At 41.7% G+C, this 19,749-nt stretch overlaps 1 protein-coding gene and 1 long non-coding RNA gene across 2 annotated transcripts in view; both read right to left on the bottom strand.

Annotated features, from left to right (window-relative positions):
* Positions 1-19,749, bottom strand: part of LOC143727017 (uncharacterized) — a 122,339-nt gene that overhangs the window by 38,782 nt on the left and 63,808 nt on the right. The window lies entirely within an intron of this gene.
* Positions 17,771-18,876, bottom strand: LOC143727342 (uncharacterized). Its single transcript, XR_013199469.1, has 2 exons — positions 18,736-18,876; positions 17,771-17,940 (listed from the first exon to the last, which is right to left on the bottom strand). It is a non-coding gene; the product is annotated as an uncharacterized LOC143727342 (long non-coding RNA).

The following is a 19,749-nucleotide window of genomic DNA, read 5'->3' as shown; positions in this document are numbered from 1 at the left end:
CGCTCTGGATAAAACAGTGATGTCATAGTCCAAATGTCATTCATGCACAAACTATTCACTGAGCGCTAGCAAAAGTATTTGTTTTGCAGTTGATGGCAGCAATCTTACAGTAAGCTATGGCACATTTCATGTTTTCACCATGAATGAAACTGCGAAATGTCTTCTTTAATGTTAATTTCACATAAAACGTTGCTACTTTTAATAAACCTGTAGCCTATATAAATATCATTAATAATTTTGGGAAATAAATTTTAAAAAATGCCATATATCCCACTCAAAACTCCACAACTGTAGAGTAAAACATTAATTAATAAAAATAGTGAATGCGTCTAAAAAAACTGACGTGATTGTTACAAATCACACGGTCTGGGGCCTCTGGAGAACTCAGAACAATTGTTAGCTTAAAGTTTAAGGTAAAAATAACTGCCATTAAATTATATATCTTACTACTATGCAATTAGATAAACTGTTCATTCATTACATTACCTCTGTCTTTATCCCCTTTTATCCTCTTCTCTTCCGTTTGGCACTGTATCTATTAAAGACTATAATGCTAATCTAAAATATGTCATGTAAATTTGGCCATCCGTCACAATCAGGTAACTTTCACCATGTCTAGACCTGGCACGAGCTGCCAGGCCCTTTTCTACGGGGTGCTTGAGTGTGTTAAGTGCCCTCAAACGAAAGCAATGCTGTCTACATTGGATGCAGCGAGGGGCAACGCTACACAACAAATTACAAACAGTAAACTGATCGCGCGCGCTCTGTTTCTGACGCACTTCAAGGTCAAGGTCAAGGTCAAGGTAAACTTTATTATCCACAAGTAGGAAATTCATGTGGTCACCATTAGACGCTCCACTTTTAAAAAACCTGCTACATACAAATAAAAACATAGATACAAAAGCATTAAATACAAAAGCATTAAAACATTTAAACATAGAAACATAAGAAAAACACAGACAAGATAGACAAAACAACAAACATTATAGAAACATGACAAGCATGTGTGAATAAATAAGCTAGTTAAATGCTAGCTGATTGTTGTACAATCTAATTGCTGTAGGCACAAAAGAATTGCTGTACCTTGTGGTCCTAATTTTCCTTTGCAGTAGTCTACCACTTGACCTGTTACTTCTTAAGAAACTCTGATGAAGAGGGTGGGTTGAATCATTTATAATTTGTTCTATCTTTTTAAGACTAAGGTCATTGTACAATTGGGCTACAGATACTTGATCAACTCCAATGATCTTGCTGGCTGTTGTGACGATTCGTTGCAATTTATTCTGATCTTTAATGTACATGTTACCAAAGGCACAAATAAGACCGAAAGATAAGACACTCTGCAAGAGAGCTTTATAAAACATCTGAAGAATACAATTGTCTTTTCTAAAATGGTTAAGTTTCCTTAAAAAAAACATCCTCTTCTGCAACCTTTTGGACTTATTTTGTGCACATTCATTAAAAGTCAGTTTATTATCTATTTCAACACCCAAATATGTGTATGTTGTGACCCGCTCTACCACTACCCCGTTTATATTTGAGGGTGGAACTACAATTCCCTTTTTATTAAAATCTATGATCAACTCCTTTGTTTTTTTTGCATTAACCACAAGGAAATTATCTGTACACCAATTGATAAAACCCTGCACCTCCCTCTCAAAGCCCTCTAGGGATGCAGTATTGGACTGTACAAAACCCACTAATGCTGTGTCATCAGCATATTTAAAAAATGTGTGGTTTGAAATGGTTGCTTGGCAGCTGTTAGTGTATAAGGTGTATAGGATAGGGGACAGAACACACCCTTGTGGTGCCCCTGTGTTTATGGCTTTTAATGATGAGACACATGAGTTAAATTTGACTTGTTGGCTACGGTTCGTCAAAAAGTCAAAAATCCACAAAACTAGTCTTGGGTTAACCCCAAGGTGAATCAATTTTTTTTACCATCAGGTGGGGTTGGATTGTGTTAAAGGCACTGCTGAAATCTATGAACACAATCTTAACAAGACTCTTTGCCTGTTCAAGGTGCTCATATATATTATTTGTCAGAGTCAGCAGTGCATCTTCGACCCCCCTATCGGCACGATAAGCAAATTGATTTGGGTCTAAAGATGGTGTGACCTCACATAAAAGCTTTTTTTGAATTATTTTTTCAAAACATTTCATTGCCGTAGATGTTAGGGCAACAGGGCGCAGGGTCATTAAGTTCCCTAGGTTTATTATTTTTGGGTAGGGGCTCGATCAAAGATTTTTTCCATAGACAAGGAACTACACCAGTGTCTATTGACAGCTGGAACAGCCTTTGAAAGGGCTGTGCCAGCTGATCTGCGCACACCCTTAATGTCCTGCTGCTAATACCATCAGGCCCACTAGCTTTACGGGGATTCACCTGTCTAAAGTAAGACTTAACATCGTCTATAGAAATGTCTATATCCACACACTTCATACTGCTGAATTCTTTATAAACCAGTTCCTGTTCAGCTGTAAAATCATGAATATCAAATCTGCAATAAAAATCGTTCAAGTCATTTGCCATTTCAAGTTCATTTTCCACTGCCATAAGATGCCTCTTAGGCTTATATTCTGTGATTGCCTGGACCCCCTGCCAAGCTCTCCTAGCATCATTTCTAAAAAAGTTCTCTAATTTACGTTTATATGCTGCTTTACAGTCCCTGATCATACCTTTTATGTTTTTCTGCACAGTCCTTTTCTCTTCTCTGTTTCCTCCCCCTTTGAACAGTCGCTTTTTTTGGTTAAGAAGTTGTTTTAATTCTGGAGTTACCCAGGGCTTGTTGTTAGGAAACATCTTAACAGTCTTTTTGGGAATAATTGCGTCCTCGCAGAATGTTATGTACCCCGAGATAGCAAGCGCCGCGTCGTTGACGTTTTCGGTTCCGTCGGTCACTATGTTCCAATCCGTACACTCTAGGCAATCTTGCAGTGCCTCGGATGCGGCAACAGTCCAGCTCTTAACCTCCACCTTTCTGACTTTCTCACGCCGCAGCCTAGACACATAGGCGGGCATCAGTTTGACCATGTTGTGATCCGAGTTCCCTAAGCCGGGCAGTGCTTTAGAGTAAAAAGCGTTCTGGATATTTCCATAGCACCGATCGAGGCAGGCTGTATCGCGGGTGGGACAAGTGACATATTGCTGGTATGTGGGTAAGTGCTCCTTTAGGCTACATGAATTAAAGTCTCCCATCACAAAGTTAGCAGACTCTGGAGCCTCTGACTCCGACTGAGCTACAAGTTCATGGATAGTAGAAGCCGCAACTTGTATATCGGCAGAGGGTGCAATATAAACCACAAAAAGTCTAATTTGATGTATCTCTCTAGGCAGGTGATAGGGTCTTAGGCTGAGCGCTAGTAGTTCAATGTCCTTCGTGCATACTTGGTGTTTCATTGTAATATGAGCAGGGTAACAGTACTTATTATTAATATATACACACACACCTCCGCCCTTACTTTTTCCAGAATTTTGGTTGCTGTCCATTCTCACCAGCGTAAAACCTTCCAGATCGGCTGCAGAATCAGGGTCCGCCCCCGTAAGCCAGCTCTCTGTCAGGCAGATAAGGCAAGAATGCCGGTGGTCTGAGAGGTACTGAGTACAGGCCCGCAACTCATCCACTTTGTTCCGTAGGCTTTGGACATTACCTAGCATGACAGTTGGGAGAGATTGTCTATAGGGTTGCCTTTTAATCCGCTCCCGGATTCCTCCTTTCCTCCCGCGTTTCCTTGTTTTGATATTGTTGCCTCTGACACATTCGGGTGGTAACAGCGACGTGCCTTTGAAGCAAAGCCGGTTTGAAGGGAGTCCAATATTTAACAGAAAGTCCCGGGTGTAGATAATCCGAGACGACTGGCCGGTGTGTATCTTAATGTTGTTGTGGCCGACAATATGTTGAATAAGGTCGGCCAAGGTGAGAATCAGCAGAAAAATTACTTGGTTCGGTCTCATGGTGAGGGCCAACACGTTATTATTTTATGACTTAATTAATCTGCCAAGTTACGGCGTCTAAAAACATACATTAAAACAAAACGAACAAATGCAGGTAGGGAACGTGAAGGGACCGTGTCGCCGCTCGCGCATGCGCCACTCGCTGGGCGGGGGAAGATTGTTGCGCCGGACCGGAGTCGGGATACTTAGTTAAGTTTTTGTGGAGGTTTTTTTTGCTTTATTTTGTAGTATTTTGAATTAATGTTTTTAAAATAGTATTAGTAAAAAAAAAAAAAATTCACTCATTCACTCATTTTTGCGCCCCCATTGAGTGGCGACCCTAGCATTTGCCTAGTCCGCCTATGCCCGTTCAAACCGAGGGGGCAAATGGATTTTAATGCAGCTTCCAAAAGACAAAAAATTATATTTTGTACATCTGATAATTAACCCTTTAAAGCGTACGATCACACCGGTGTGATTAGAACGTTCAGAGCGCCACGTGACCAACTACTAAATTAAAATCTGCGTTTGTGTTCGTCATTTATAAAGTTCTCAATCATATACTGTTTATACTCTCGTCATTTATAAAGTTTTCAAATCATATACTGTTCATTTTATGTTTCTGATATAAGTAATTAGCATTCATAGTTTGTAAAATATGGAAGTGACAATAATCCTTTCAAATATAATTGGACAATGTGTTTTGTTGATATATCCGATAAGGTAAAAAGTTTTTTAATCTTAGAATATTGTTGGTACAAAATTAATAGTGCCATAAAGTTGTTGAATCTTTGATTTGAAGCTATCCCCCGGTTCTACTGACAAGGTTTAATGTTTAAGCCAAGTCTTGGACTAAAATGCATGTTTAGCTGTTTTAACTGAAAGCAACTTGCACTGAGATATCTTAAAATATGACAGCGATATTGTTTTGTCTCAAGATGCACACCAGTAAGGTTATTTTCTAAGGCACGTTTATAAAAGATGTCCTAATTAAACTAAGCCCTAATCCTGGCTTAATCTAAGCCCTGTCTGTGAAACCAGGCCTTAATGTCACAAAGACCTATCATTTGCACTGGGTTTTGCATTTCTCAGGTGCTTTCAAAGTCCATGCTAATCATGAGATCATAAAGGCCCACTGAAATGCTTTGAAACCTGCAGCATTACTCAATGTGTTGACATAATTTCCACTGAAACAGGAAGACAGGAGGGGACATATAGAGCAGCCCTCCAACCCTTTAAAAAAAAATAGCCAATAGTATTTTGTTATATCACAGCTGGACCAGAGCCATTGAGCTCTGTAAAGCCACAGTTTCCTCCGTATCTCTTTCATAATGCTTTTGAATATAGCATTCTGTTCAGAATTCAAATGGGTCCATTTCGTTTCCCATCATGTTTTTGATCAGCGCAGTCGGTGGAGAGAAACTGCGCTCGACTGCAGAATCCGACACGGCCGACTCACCATTGAGAGAGTTTTTTGACATAGGTCAGAATGACATTATGCCTGGCTCACACTACAGGAGTTTTAAAATCCTAACCGATTGTGAAATCTGGTTGCAGCACACACTTAAGGAGAATCTTTGCCCATTTTCTTCCTTCAAATCTTAAACATGCTCACACTACAAGATTTGAAAATCGTGGCGCATCACACACTACACAATGTTATTAAGATTATCGTGCCAGAGGAAGCGCCGTGATATGATTCCACCATGATCACGTGATCTCACGCAACAGATCATTTATCGGGATGAGCAAGATTGTGATTACGTCAGTACTGTCACAATAGCCAATAAGAAACCGCACTCGGACACATTTCTAACCGGCATGCATGATGTGGCTGCGCAGATTTTGCTCATCTCAAACAAGCCTTATTATAGGCTTGTTTAAGATGCGCCTTAATTGCCTCGCCTTACATGTAGGCGAGAGTAGGCGGCTGCAGTGAGGGGAGGAGTGAAAAAAGCGCAGGCAAGCCGAACAGTTCTCGCTTCTCACAGTGGATCTGACACCTGCGAGATCAATGATGGATATCGCGGGATCAACGGGATCCACGCTCGTGCACAGTGTTGCTAATAAACTGGATGTAATTTAAGTTATGTTGCTTTTATATGAAAATAAATATAATGAACAAGACACCCAAAGTACTTGTTATTTAATTCCATTTCAAATAAGTGTTTATCAATTATTTTTTCTTTAATACAGACATAGGCTATATGTTTTTTTATATATATAATAAAATGACATTGCATAACCCATTGAGATTGCACTGTCCGAGAGTTTGGGAATATTCACACATAACATACACACATAAAACATGATATCTGAGTTTTAAAATAAAAAATTTGAAAAGAGAACAATACATCATGGTTGTTTAAACCAATCAACATTAAGCTGTGTCGTCAGCAAGTCGTTTCCCATCATGCTTTTGATCAGCGCAGTCGGTTGAGACTGCAGCCCCGCAGACTCGCTTCTTGCTAGACACCAGTGGATGGACAGCAGACGTCATTTCCGTATCGTCATTCACTTTTCAAATTGACGTCATTTCCGTATCGTCATTCACTTTTCAAATTGACGTCATTTCCGTATCGACATTCACTTTTCAAATTTGACGCGCCATGCAGATGTCAGCGGTAAGAAAAAAGAATAAACTGTAGATGATTTATAGGTCATGTCAGAATTAAAATGCACAAACTAGCTAGTTAAAAAAAATCGTCTTGTTTTCGAGGTACTGTGTCGTGTTTTTTAAAGGTATTAGTGAACTCTGGTGTGCCTCAATTCTAAGGCTAGGTTGCTACAATAGATTTTCCAATTAAATCGTTCTTTGAGTGGTATGATTTAATATTGTAGCATTGAGCATGTTTGCTGGGGAAATATTATTTCTCAATATGTAATTTAATCTCTTCAACAAGGATCCAGGCACTTCCCTGCTTTTACAGGTAACCTTAAAAAAAAATAATGAATAATTGTGTACATGTATGGATTGTTCATTTCTAAATTTGATTTGGCTTTCAGATTCCAAAAAGTGTTTTGGAGGAGGTTTGTCTAGAGGTGATCCTCTCAGACGGAGATGCCGCCTACCTTACCCTGTCATTAACATGTACAGCCTTTAGGGATGTAGTGAGCAGTCTAGAATTTAGACACCGGGCTCATTATGCTTGGCTGGAGAGTAAGGTTTTAATCATTTTTTCTTCTCTGTATTGGCCTTGAATCAACACTTGTACTCAAATATAGTTAAATATAAACATGCTCATTCTAATCATATTGTACATCTGTTCTTGCTTTAGGTGTGGTGAATGTCAAAAAACTGCCCCAGGTTGTAAGAGACATGTGTGTCCCTTTTAAAATTGTACAATGCAGAAATTGCAGATGTTTTTTCAAAGACTGGGTGGGGTACTGTGGAAACGGAAGACTTGGAGACCTGCGAGGGTTTTATACAGACTCTGAATTTCCTGAGCATTGCCCAGACTGCCAGTTTTAGGGGGCAGGAATGAGGTGTGGTGTGCACAGTGTGCAATAGTTTATTTGTAACTGTTCATGTTTTATTTTCTCTTGAAATAGGGACTTCCCCCACAACCTTACGGGGTGGTGATGGTGCAGTGGATAAGACACATGCCTTTGGTGTGAGAGACCTGGGTTTGAATCCACTGTGAGACACCAATGTGTCCCTGAGCAAGACACTTAACCCCTAGTTGCTTCACAGGCGTGCGACCTCTGACATATATAGCAATTGTAAATCGCTTTGGATAAAAGCGTCAGCTAAATGTAAAACCAAATGTAAAACCTTACGGGCCTGACTGTGGCATCTTCATTCTGATGGTCAGATTTGACTAATTTTACTAATTAGATTGTGTAATTTCCAATAAATATTGCAAAACCATGAAGTGTTAATTTGATATGGATTGTTTGGTAAATTGTCTGATCATGTGAATCTATGTATATTTTAAAAACAGAAGTGGTTACATTTACAAAAATAAAAATAAAAATAAGAATTGAATATCCGAATGGATAAGGCAAAAAACTGTGGTCAATTAACATGTACAACTCTGTTGTATTGACAAAACGTTATAGTCTATAGATCTAGGCTGAATTTAAGGCACAAAAAATAGTGATATGATCTGAACAATAAATATTTTCAAGGTGGTTCTCGTGAATGCAGTTTGCATGAATTATTGATGTTATAATATTAAGTATATTATTGAGAATTGTTTTATGTAAAGAGATATGATAAAGATCATATTTCAATTTGCACACAGCTTTTATATTATATATTTTAAGTCATAAAAGTAAAATGACAATATGGAAAAGACGTGTGCAATTAAGCCTGCAAAGAATGCTGTCTATCCACTGGTGAAAACAGAAAATAAATATGCTGTCTATCCATAGGTGAAAGTATAAAATATAAAAAGAGGTGAAAATATAAAATAAATATATGTCAATCCAGCGGTGAAAGCAGAAATTAGCAGCGAAAACGGAAATGACGGAGAAAATAGTGGCTGTCTATCCACTGGTGTCTAGCCGGAGGTGACTCTGCGGGGCCATAGACATCATATATGATAGTCATATATGATATGTGCGGGGCTGCAGCTGGATGCTATCAGAGAATGTCTAATAAGGACTCTGATGCTATTGACTGCGCGCGACTGCAGAATCCGACACTTGCGCCTTGCGCTCGCGAGAGCTTTTTGGCACACGTCAGCATGACATCAGAGCAAGGCGAACCGCACTCGGACACATTTCTAGCCGGCATGCATTACGCGCTGATCACCGGTGATCGGTTCTGCGCAGATTTTGCTCATCTCAAACAAGCCTCTTTTCTTATGAAGGACTAGAAATGACAAAAGGAAAAATAAATAAATAAATAAATTAAAGTATAAATAAATAAATAAATAAATGCAGAAATATAGTGAAAATAAATACATTTTGGTATAATAAATGACTATTTTTGTATTTTTACATGTATTTATTTATTTATGCATTTATATATGTATTTATTTATGTATTTATACATTTATTTATACATTTATGTATTTATTTATTCATTTATATATATTTATTTATTTCTACATTTATTTATTTATACATTCATTTATTTCTTTTTTCCACATTTCTACATTTATTTATTTATGTATTTCCACATTTATTTTTCCATGCGCCTGTATGCTAATTGGGTGGGGGGTACCAACATCAGTCTGAAGCAGGATTGGTTAGCTGGGGGCCGCATCGCTAACCAGACAGAAGCAAACGATCCATCTATCAACCTACCTATGAATGGTCAGAAACTGTCCCATTTTAGAGGTAAACAGTACACTAAAATATATTTCTGAAAAGATTTAAGGCGAGAAATATACAATCCAGCAAAAGAATCTTGATTCATATTTGATCAGCATTGCCTAGTTTTACAGTTTGTTGTGAGCCTGATGCTTTTCTTTGGACGGGTCCATCATGCACTGCGCAGTCGGATCTACTGATTGACATCTTCTTTGGTGACATCAATCAGCGGATCCCGTGTGTCTCTAGCATTTTATGCATATGGGGTCTCCAACTGGAGAGAAGAAATGGCTTCAAGTGGGAGGTCGCTGGCGGACCTGTTGCGTGATGTGGCTGACCAGCTCGAAAGCAGCGACTTTCAACAGATTCGAACTTCCCGGGTCAATAACTCGTCAGCTAAACGTTTCTACTGCACAAATGACGCCTCTTTTTAATCGTAGTAACGTAGACAAGCAGCTACAACCTAATTTTCCTCGAAACGAGCTTTCCTTCGCAATGGATATCATACATTGAACTCTATGCGCAGCCGGCTGAGAGACAGATCCGAAGGGACCGTCTGCAAAGTGCAAACCCCGGAAAGCGTTACTACGAAAACAGTCAATAACTTCACTGTAATACACTGCATTGTTGCCAAATTCAGTTCACACATAACTGCTGTCCTGTTGGTTATACTATAAAAACTGTTATACTGTTGTGAGCCTGTCCAAAGAAAAGCATCAGGCTCACAACAAACTGTAAAACTAGGCAATGCTGATCAAATATGAATCAAGATTCTGTTGCTGGATTGTCTATTTCTCGCATTAAATCTTTCAGAAATATATTTCAGTGTACTGTTTACCTCTAAAATGGGAAAGTTTCTGACCATTAATAGGTAGCCTGATAGATGGATCGTTTACTTCTGTCTGGTTAGCGATGGGGCCATAGATCATAGAGACTAGATGCCCTATTGGCCGCTGTGGCGCAAGAAATGCGGCCGCCTACTTAAACCGGTCATACTCCTATTTGCCTTGCATAGCAGGAGTAGATGCCAGAGCACTGTGCAGCATATTACATTTACATTTATCTGACGCTTTTATCCAAAACGACTTACAATTGCTATATTTCAGAGGTCGCACGCCTCTGGAGCAACTAGGGGTTAAGTGTCTTGCTCAGGGACACATTGATGTCTCACAGTGGATTTGAACCCGGGTCTCTCACACCAAAGGCATGTGTCTTATCCACTGCGCCATCACCACCCCAGCATATTCCTGTCATGTCTCCGGTCTGATTCGCCTGTTTTTTGTGTTGTCTGCGTGGTTGTCTCGGAGCACATGGCCTTGTTTTGACAGTTCGCCGTGTGTTCCGCTGTTATTGTGTTTGAATTGTTTCCCCACCCTCTCGTCGTCACTACTCTGTTCCGCACCTGTTATTAATCACCACCCTCTCATTCTCACTGATCTGTCCCGCACCTGTTATTGATTATCTTTGTCCTTCTCTGTATTTATTCTCCCCGTGTTGTCTGTCTCGTGCCAGATCGTTGTGTTCGCTTCACGCTACGCTTCGAGCAGCCTATTATTAATAGCTGCCCATCGTGTCTTGTTTTGTCCTGTTTGAGGCTCCAGTGCTGTTTATTTTTCCCTGTTTGTTTTCCCTTTAGTCCATCTGTCAGTCTCCACCGTCGGCTGGGTTTCTGCTTCCTGATCCCGTCTTCCCGCTCCAGCCCATTTGCCCTCCTCAGCGTGCTACTCCTTTGCTGCCTCCTCTCCTCTGCCTGGTGCTCGCTGTTTCTCGGCTGCGTGAGCTTTGCGCTCTGTTTGCCATATAAGGAGTCGGACTTCCAGCGTTCTCAAGTTTCAGTTTTGCCTTCGGCCTATTGCTGGATTTCTCAACTGTTTTTCTTTTGTTTTGAATTTTCTGTTACTATTTTTGGACTGTTTCTTCGGCCAATAAACTTTTGTGTGAGCCTGCAACTGAATCTCGTCTTGACTCTTGATAGAACGATCTGGCCCCAATGGATTCAGCAGGCACAGACCAAGTAAGAACAGCGCTTGCCCAGCAGGGGGCTCTCTTGGGCCAACATGCCACCCAACTTACCACTACCTCCAGGGACCTAGATTTTTTGACCTCTCAGATGACCGATCTAAGCCTCCGCGTTGAAGAGCTGCGGAACGCCTCATCAGCCAGGCCCGATACATTTTCTGCTCCACCTCACCTTGAGTCTGAACCTCACGCCAACAACCCTCCACTTTACAATGGTGACAATAATTCTTGTCGAGCTTTTCTTGCTCAATGCTCCTTGGTGTTTGTTTTCCAGCCTCGTCGCTACTCAACCGAGAGAGCCAAGGTTGCATATGTTTTAACGTTGCTTTCTGGAAGGGCCCGTGAATGGGGAACTGCTGTATGGGAGTCCCAAGCCCCTTTCTGTTCATATTTCCAGGATTTTCGTCTTGAAATGATAAGACTGTTTGACCGGTCTGCCCAGGGAGATGAGGCAGCTTCCCGGTTGGGGCGACTCACACAGGGCGGCCGCTCTGTTACTGACTTCTCCATTCAATTCCAGACCCTGGCGGCTACCTGTGACTGGAATGATGGGGCTCTTCGCTCAAGGTTTTTGGAGGGGTTGGATGATGAGATCCAGGATGAGATCGCTGCTCACGAACTGCCACGTGATCTAGATGCGCTGATGGACTTGGCCCTTCGTGTCGAGGATCAGATCGTGCGTCGACACCAGCGTCGAGCCGCCCGTCCCACCTGGAGGTTGGAGGAGAGTTTATCCCATCACACCACCTTACCCTCATCTCAGCCTTCTCTGTCTGACCCTGAGCCCATGCAGTTAGGGCGCCTTCACCTCACACCCCAGGAGAGACAACAACGCCTTACCCGAGGCCTGTGTTTATACTATGGGAAGCCAGGACACTTTGCCATTAAGTGTCCTTTAAAAGCCAAAGCCCATCAGTAGGCCAGGGGATCCTGGTGGGCGCCTCTCCCTGTGTAAATTCCCCTTCGTCTCGCACTCTGTTATCGGTCACTATTCAATTTGAGGGCTCTTCTAATTCTTGCTCAGCCCTGGTGGATTCCGGGGCCGAAGGCAATTTCCTGGACACCTCCACAGCGGCGCAGTGGGGAATTCCGGCTGTTCCCTTACCTGCCCCTATATCCGTCTGGTCCCTTGATGGCCAGCTTATAACCTCCATTACCCACTCCACCCCTTGTGTAAGTCTTGTAGTCTCAGGCAATCACCATGAGGTGACCAGACTTTACCTTTTTAATTCGCCGGGTGCCCCGATAGTCTTGGGGCATCCGTGGCTGGTGCAACATGGCCCTCATGTGGATTGGTCTGGAAATTCTGTGTTGGCCTGGAGTCAGTCGTGTCTAGCGTCTTGCATGGGTTCTGCCTTTTCTCCTGGCTCTGTGTTCTCTGTTTCGCAGGTCGAGGCAGCGGATTTGACAGGGGTCCCGGCGGGGTACTACGATCTTCGCCAGGTGTTCAGCAAGTCCCGAGCCACGTCTCTGCCTCCTCACCGGCCGCATGACTGTGCCATTGACCTCCTCCCAGGCACTTCTCCGCCCAAGGGTCGTCTTTTTTCCCTGTCTGGTCAAGAAAGAGAGGCTATGGACAAGTAGATTCACGATTCTCTCAACGCCAGCCTCATCCGTCCCTCCTCATCGCCTGCTGGTGCGGGTTTCTTCTTTGTTAAGAAGGAGGATGGCTCCCTGCGACCCTGCATAGATTATAGAGGTCTCAACGACATCACAATCAAGAACAGGTATCCCCTACCTCTTATGTCGTCTGCCTTTGAGTTGCTGCAGGGAGCCAAGGTCTTCACTAAGCTAGACCTCCGCAATGCGTATCACTTGGTACGTATTCGTGAGGGGGGTGAGTGGAAGACAGCGCTTAATACACCTACGGGACACTACGAGTACTTGGTCCTACCCTTCGGTCTGACCAATGCACCTGCTGTCTTCCAGGCTCTGGTCAACGATGTGTTGAGAGACATGATTAATAGATTTGTCTTTGTTTACCTGGATGATATACTTATTTTCTCTTCATCTTTGCAGGCACACACTCAACATGTCCGCCAGGTCCTACAACGGCTGCTGGAGAATCAGCTCTTTATTAAGGCAGAGAAGTGCGAGTTCCACTCCAAGTCAGTCACGTTCCTGGGGTATGTCATCTCAGCCGATGGGGTGGAGGCTGATCCCGCTAAGGTAAGGGCCGTAGCCGAGTGGCCAGTCCCCGACACCCGTAAGGCTTTGCAGCGGTTTTTGGGGTTCGCCAATTTCTATAGGCGTTTCATCAGGAACTTTAGCCAGATTGCTGCACCTTTAACATCTCTCACCTCCACTAAGGTACCGTTCAGTTGGAATCGTCTGGCTCAGGGGTCCTTTGATGATTTGAAGTCCCGTTTCATCTCTGCCCCTGTTCTCTCCATTCCAGATCCTGAACGACAATTTATTGTTGAGGTGGATGCTTCTGATGTTGGGGTAGGCACGGTCTTGTCTCAGCGGTCCCCTAAAGATGGGAAGGTAGATCCTTGTGCCTACTTCTCCCATCGACTGAGCCGAGCAGAGCGTAACTATGACATAGGTAACAGGGAGCTGTTGGCAGTCAGGTTGGCTTTGGAGGAGTGGCGCCACTGGTTGGAGGGGTCGGTCCAACCCTTTTTGGTATGGACGGACCATAAAAACCTCGAACATATTCGCTCTGCTAAGAGGTTAAATTCTCGCCAGGCCCGCTGTGCACTCTTTTTTGGCCGGTTCAGCTTCACACTTTCGTACCGGCCAGGATCTAAAAATATCAAACCTGATGCTCTCTCTCGGCTGTTCGGGGCCCCGGGGGGTAAGACACCTACAGAGACTATCCTCCCTCGTGGACAGGTGGTGGGGTCCGTGTCCTGGGGCATCGAGCAGCGAGTAGAGATGGCAGGTCGTCAGTGTGAAGTGGCAAGGGAGTGTCCTGGCGGTCGTCTTTATGTGCCAGCTGCACTGCGTCCTGAAGTCCTGCAGTGGGGCCACTCATCCAAGCTAACCTGTCACCCAGGAATTAGGAGACTGTTGGCTGCCATCCGCCAGCGATTTTGGTGGCCCTCCATGGGTCTGGACGTCAGGCAGTTTGTGTTGGCTTTCTCCACTTGTGCCCAGAACAACACCTCTAACCTCCCACCCGTTGGTCTGCTCCAGCCCCTTCCCATTCCCTCTCGTCCCTGGTCACACTTGGGACTTGATTTCGTCACTGGCCTTCCACCTTCGAGAGGCAACACTGTGATCCTGACGGTGGTGGACCGCTTCTCTAAGGCGGTCCATTTTATTCCTCTGCCCAAGCTTCCCTCAGCCAAGGAAACAGCTAAGGTGGTGGTCGACCACGTCTTCCGGATTCATGGCCTTCCGGTTGATGTGGTCTCCGACAGGCGACCACAATTTGTTTCACGGTTCTGGAAGGAGTTCTGCCGACAGATCGGGGCCTCTACGAGTCTGTCCTCAGGATTCCATCCCCAGACCAATGGGCAATGTGAGCAAGCCAACCAGGATCTCGAAAGAGCCCTCCGCTGCCTGGTCTCCCGGAATCCTAGTTCTTGGTGTCAACAGTTAACGTGGGTGGAATACGCCCATAATTCCCTGCCGGTAGCGTCTACGGGTTTATCGCCATTTCAATGTTCTGTTGGTTATCAACCACCTCTGTTTTCCTCACAGGAACCCGATGCTGCAGTTCCGTCTGCCTTAGGACTTAGGACTCGTTCCCCTCGTTATGTGTGTGGTCAGAAGGTATGGTTATCCACCAAGGACCTGCCTCTCAGGGTGCCCTCTCGTAAGTTGATACTTAAGTCGTCACTACTCTGTTCCGCACCTGTCTTCGGCCAATAAACTTTTGTTTGAGCCTGCAACTGAATCTCGTCTTGACTCTTGATAATTCCTGCTCAAATCGGCGGACCATCACTTGGGGATTACTTTTCACAAAGAAGATTTAACATTTAACATTACCGTACTATTGGTTGTATTTTGTGAACAAAATATTCAATGTGTCCTGTATCGTAGATACGTGTATGACCATTGCAGCAAAAAAAACCCCGCGTGAAAATCAGTTCGGTATTCAGTGAGATATGATTAATTAAATGCGCTGGCAGCTCATTGCACCTGCCAAACAGATTACACTGAGCGGAGCGGATGACCGGTTTAAGATGGCGGCCCCACGGCTCGTCCGCGCCAATAGGCAGTAGCGGTCGATAGGGCGTCTATCTATATGATGTCTATGGATGCGGCCCCCAGCTAACCAATCCTGCTTCAGACTGATGTTGGCACCCCCCACTCAATTAGCATACAGGTGCAGGGAAAAATAAATGTGGAAATGTTGAAATACAGAAATAAATAAATGTAGAAATGTGGAAATACATAAATAAATAAATGAATAAATAAATAAATGAATAAATAAATACATAAATAAATGTATAAATATATAAATAAATAAATGTATAAATACATAAATAAATACATATATAAATGCATAAATAAATAAATACATGTAAAAATACAAAAATAGTCATTTTACTAATTAAATAATAGTCATATTACCAAAATTTATTTATTTTCACTATATTTCTGGCTTTATTTTTTTATACTTTTATTTATATATTTATTTATTTTTCCTTTTGTCATTTTTAGTCCTTCATATTTTCTCTCCACCGACTCCGCTGATCAAAAGCATGATGGAAAACGACAGGCTGACAGGACAGCTTAATACTCATTGGTTTAAATAACCGTGACGTAGCCTATTGTTCTCTTTTAAAATGTTTGATTTTAAAACTCCGATATAGTTTTTTTGTGTATAAATTATGTGCGAATATTCCTAATCTGTCTGACAGTTCTATCTCTCTATGGTGTTTGTATGTGTCTTTTCTATTTAATAAAGACAAAATAAAGACACACGTGATTACCATGGTGATTACTCTGTGTCCCTTTCGGTCCCCACTCCAACAACATATTCAACAAAAGTTCCTAATGTTACATATGGGATATGGGATTGTTTTCATGTTTCTAAATATATATAAAAAAAATGTCTGAATTAAAGCAAAAATAATCGATAAACACGTCTTTCGAATGGAATTAAACAAAAAGCAGCCTACCTTTGGTGTTTTGTTCATCATATTTATTTTCATAAGCAACAAACTTACATTCTAGAAGAGAGAACTGTCCGACTTGCCTGCGCATTCCTCCTCTCACTTCAGCCGCTATATCTCCAATAGCTCTCGGCTGGCGAGGCGCATCTCAAATGAGCCTATTTGGAACACCCTAGATAAGCGAAGACTTACATTTTCATACTAAAAGCCAAAAACAACTAAGATGTAATGCCTTTTCAAACTTGGATTTTGGAGCATGAATTTCACTCATCTGTTAGCCTACTTTTAGGCTTCAATAAACACTACTGCTAGTATACATCACAGTAGGCTACATAAACACAAGCATTGTCACACATTGCATAGGCTACATGAACAAGATAAACCATAACAAACAAAAAAAAATGTTTTTTAAAAGTTATTTTAAAGTGTGCGCACAACTTTAAGTGGCCGTGCAAGTTTGCCAAGTCAGTTTGGTGGTTCATAATGTTGTAACAAATTATACCTAAATGTTCTACCGTTTGTGCAGTCCGTGGATGAAGAAATAGCGGCGTCTTCCTATTGCAGCTCTCGATGCATTCTCAACTACAATCTAGAGTGATACTCCCCACAAACTATGGAAGCTTTCCTCCACGGAAAAACTTTTTTCCTCAGAAGTGCAGCTCGCAGTTTCCTCCTGCAGATCAGTCGACTTGATAGTCTCCAATTCAGTCCATCGACGAAGACTTAAATCCCAACAAATAAAACCAGCCCCCATTACGGTCAAACCTTTTGACTTTCTAGACTTTTAGTCGAGGTAATTATAGAATTTACATTTTTGTCAGATCCCATATGAAGTGATATTTCTGTGGTTCTCTCTCTGAATAATTAAGATAATATAGTCACTTATGATGAAATCTCTCTGTAGAAGGACAATCTTGTAACACATCACTGCGGTTTGGTCTTTTCCTTTCTTTTTGTTTCTTGGGGTTTGTTTCCTACGTACTTGTTCTATGTTGTGAAATGTGAATGTATAAAAAAAACTTGTGATAAAGTAACTTGTACGATTAAACTTTATTATTGTGATTATTATTATCATTGCTTCAGTTCAGACAGAGAGACTCCTGATCTACAGCACACTAAAACTACTGCTATATCGTTATTTATAATGTAAATGTATTTCTACATATGTATTACTACATACATTATTAATTTATATTAAATAGTTATTAGATACTTAAAATAATATTTTTTTGTGAGTGTGTATATTTACAGTAGTAGGTAGGCCTATTCTGGGAGTTCTTGATCTGCATTTGGGATTCACATTTATAATATCTGGTGTATTATTATGGTGATAATGTTATGAAGGGATCCGTTTCTGCGATCCATAAATGGTGGTCAAACTAAAGATGCAGACGTCAGTAAGTAATGAAAACCATGGTTTAATTTATAAAAAAAATAATTTCAACACTTAAAATTATAAAAAGATACAAAGAACAAGAATAAATACAAGAAGAATTTTTAATAGTCTGAATAAGTTATTAAACATGAATATACAACAGTGCAAATGCAAATACATCAAAGTCCCTTTCTAAAAGTGGGGTTTACTCTCCTGAGCATCTCCACGTATCCCAAAAGTGACAAATTTCATTAGCAATTTGAAATTATAGCTGTAATCTGCATTATATTAAGTCAAGTCAAGTCAAGTCACCTTTATTTATATAGCGCTTTTTACAATACAGATTGTATCAAAGCAGCTTCACAGTGATAACATGAAAATAATATAACAGAGTTTGTTTCTAAAAGAAAATTGCGTCAACGTCCACCTTAAGTAAGGCAGATCAATAATATTATTGAATATTAAATGTCCCCAACTAAGCAAGCCAAAAGCCAAGGCAACAGTGGCAAGGAACCAAAACTCCATCAGGTGACAGAATGGAGAAAAAAACCTTGGGAGAAACCAGACTCAGTCGGAGGGCCAGTTCTCCTCTGGCCAACGAAGGAACAGTGCATGATTTATGATTCGGGCAGCATTACAAGTCAGATTGGATTGGAACATTTAGAATATTTAACCATTTCCATCTTTTGGAAGTCCAAGTAATCACGCCGGTGTGGAGACGAGTTGTTGAGGATGAGTGCCGTCCACCATAGAGGGTCCATATCGCCGGTGTTGAGTCGTCTCTTCATAGGCTTTGTGATTGGGGTATCTGAAGTCTCCGTGAAAGGCTGGATACAAACTGGAGCTGACGAACGCCGTTTTTCTCGGGACTCGCGTCCCGAGATAACAGCAGAAAAGCAAAAGGGAAAATAATTAGCGTAGCTGCTGTTCATAATGATTTCCATAACACGGGCGTAAATGATAAAAAACATGAAGACAGTGCTTCTTGCGTCCCAGAGTCACCCCCCTCCGTCCCCCACTCAACTCAGCCCTGCTTACTGACCTCTACATCCCTCCTGCTGCTGAGACCCAACCACAATCATATTAAAGGGATGAAATGAAAATTCGCTCATGATTTATGCCTTCCACTGCGCTGCAGTTTCATAACGTGCTGACGGTACCTCAAGCGTGAACCCGAGTGTGACCGATGGCCGGGCGGGATGAAAGAAAAATATAGTGAAAAATAATAGTTCAAAAGAATCATATTTTTCTCTCACACACCTTTTATTTATAGCTTCAGAAGACATTGATTCGTCAGCTTGGGTCATTTGGTTTACCGTAGTGTTCACTTCGTGTGGTTTTTGAGGAGTCGACTTCGGAGGTCCATGCATTGTATTTGTAAATATAAATGATGAAATATAAAAGATTAAACAGAGGCTAATATAACTTCATTTATTCAAACATTAAATATTGAAGAAGAGGTTGAGTAAAAATGAATATGAAATATATTGCATATATTTAGCAGAATGCTCTTTTATATTGTTCATTTTTTGAGCTACGGACACTGAATGGGTTTTCTCGGGCTAAATATAACGTTACTTGACAGACATTACAAGCTGTTTTATTGAGATCTTTCAAAGCGATTACATAAGACATGAAACATTTCGGCCTGTATTTTTCAACATACCTTCTGATGTTCATTCATGTTTATGCTGTAACTACTAGTAAAGAGAGATGATCAGTTTCCCCTTAAAGGGATACTTCACCCATTAGCATTAAGCTTTGTATCTGTAGAAACCTGGTAGTATTTTCGAATGACCGTGCTTCCCTCCCCTCATGTCCCCGTGAGACGAAAGATTTCTGTATTGTGTGTCTGGAAAAAAACCTCAAATGATGCAAAAATCATTTAGCGTCATCGGAGGCTTTTTTGGCCAGAGGCTAGAGACTACAGCCAGTAGTAGGAGCTAGTTCTGCATGTGGGGGTGGGATCTCACTCAGAATGAGATCTGTGAGTGAGCTTCGGCAGGAGGGGAGAGGTGAACTTATAATTTCGGTTTCCTGTATAGCGCATGCACGGTCAACACAAAATGAACAAATAATGTTCCTGA

The sequence above is a fragment of the Siphateles boraxobius genome, unplaced genomic scaffold (assembly GCF_051911475.1).
Source record: "Siphateles boraxobius isolate OS27281-9 unplaced genomic scaffold, OSU_SipBor_1 12, whole genome shotgun sequence".
NCBI classification, from domain to species: Eukaryota; Metazoa; Chordata; class Actinopteri; order Cypriniformes; family Leuciscidae; genus Siphateles; species Siphateles boraxobius.
The sequence above is the reverse complement of the archived record's forward strand: the minus strand, read 5'-3'. Positions and strand labels throughout refer to the sequence as shown.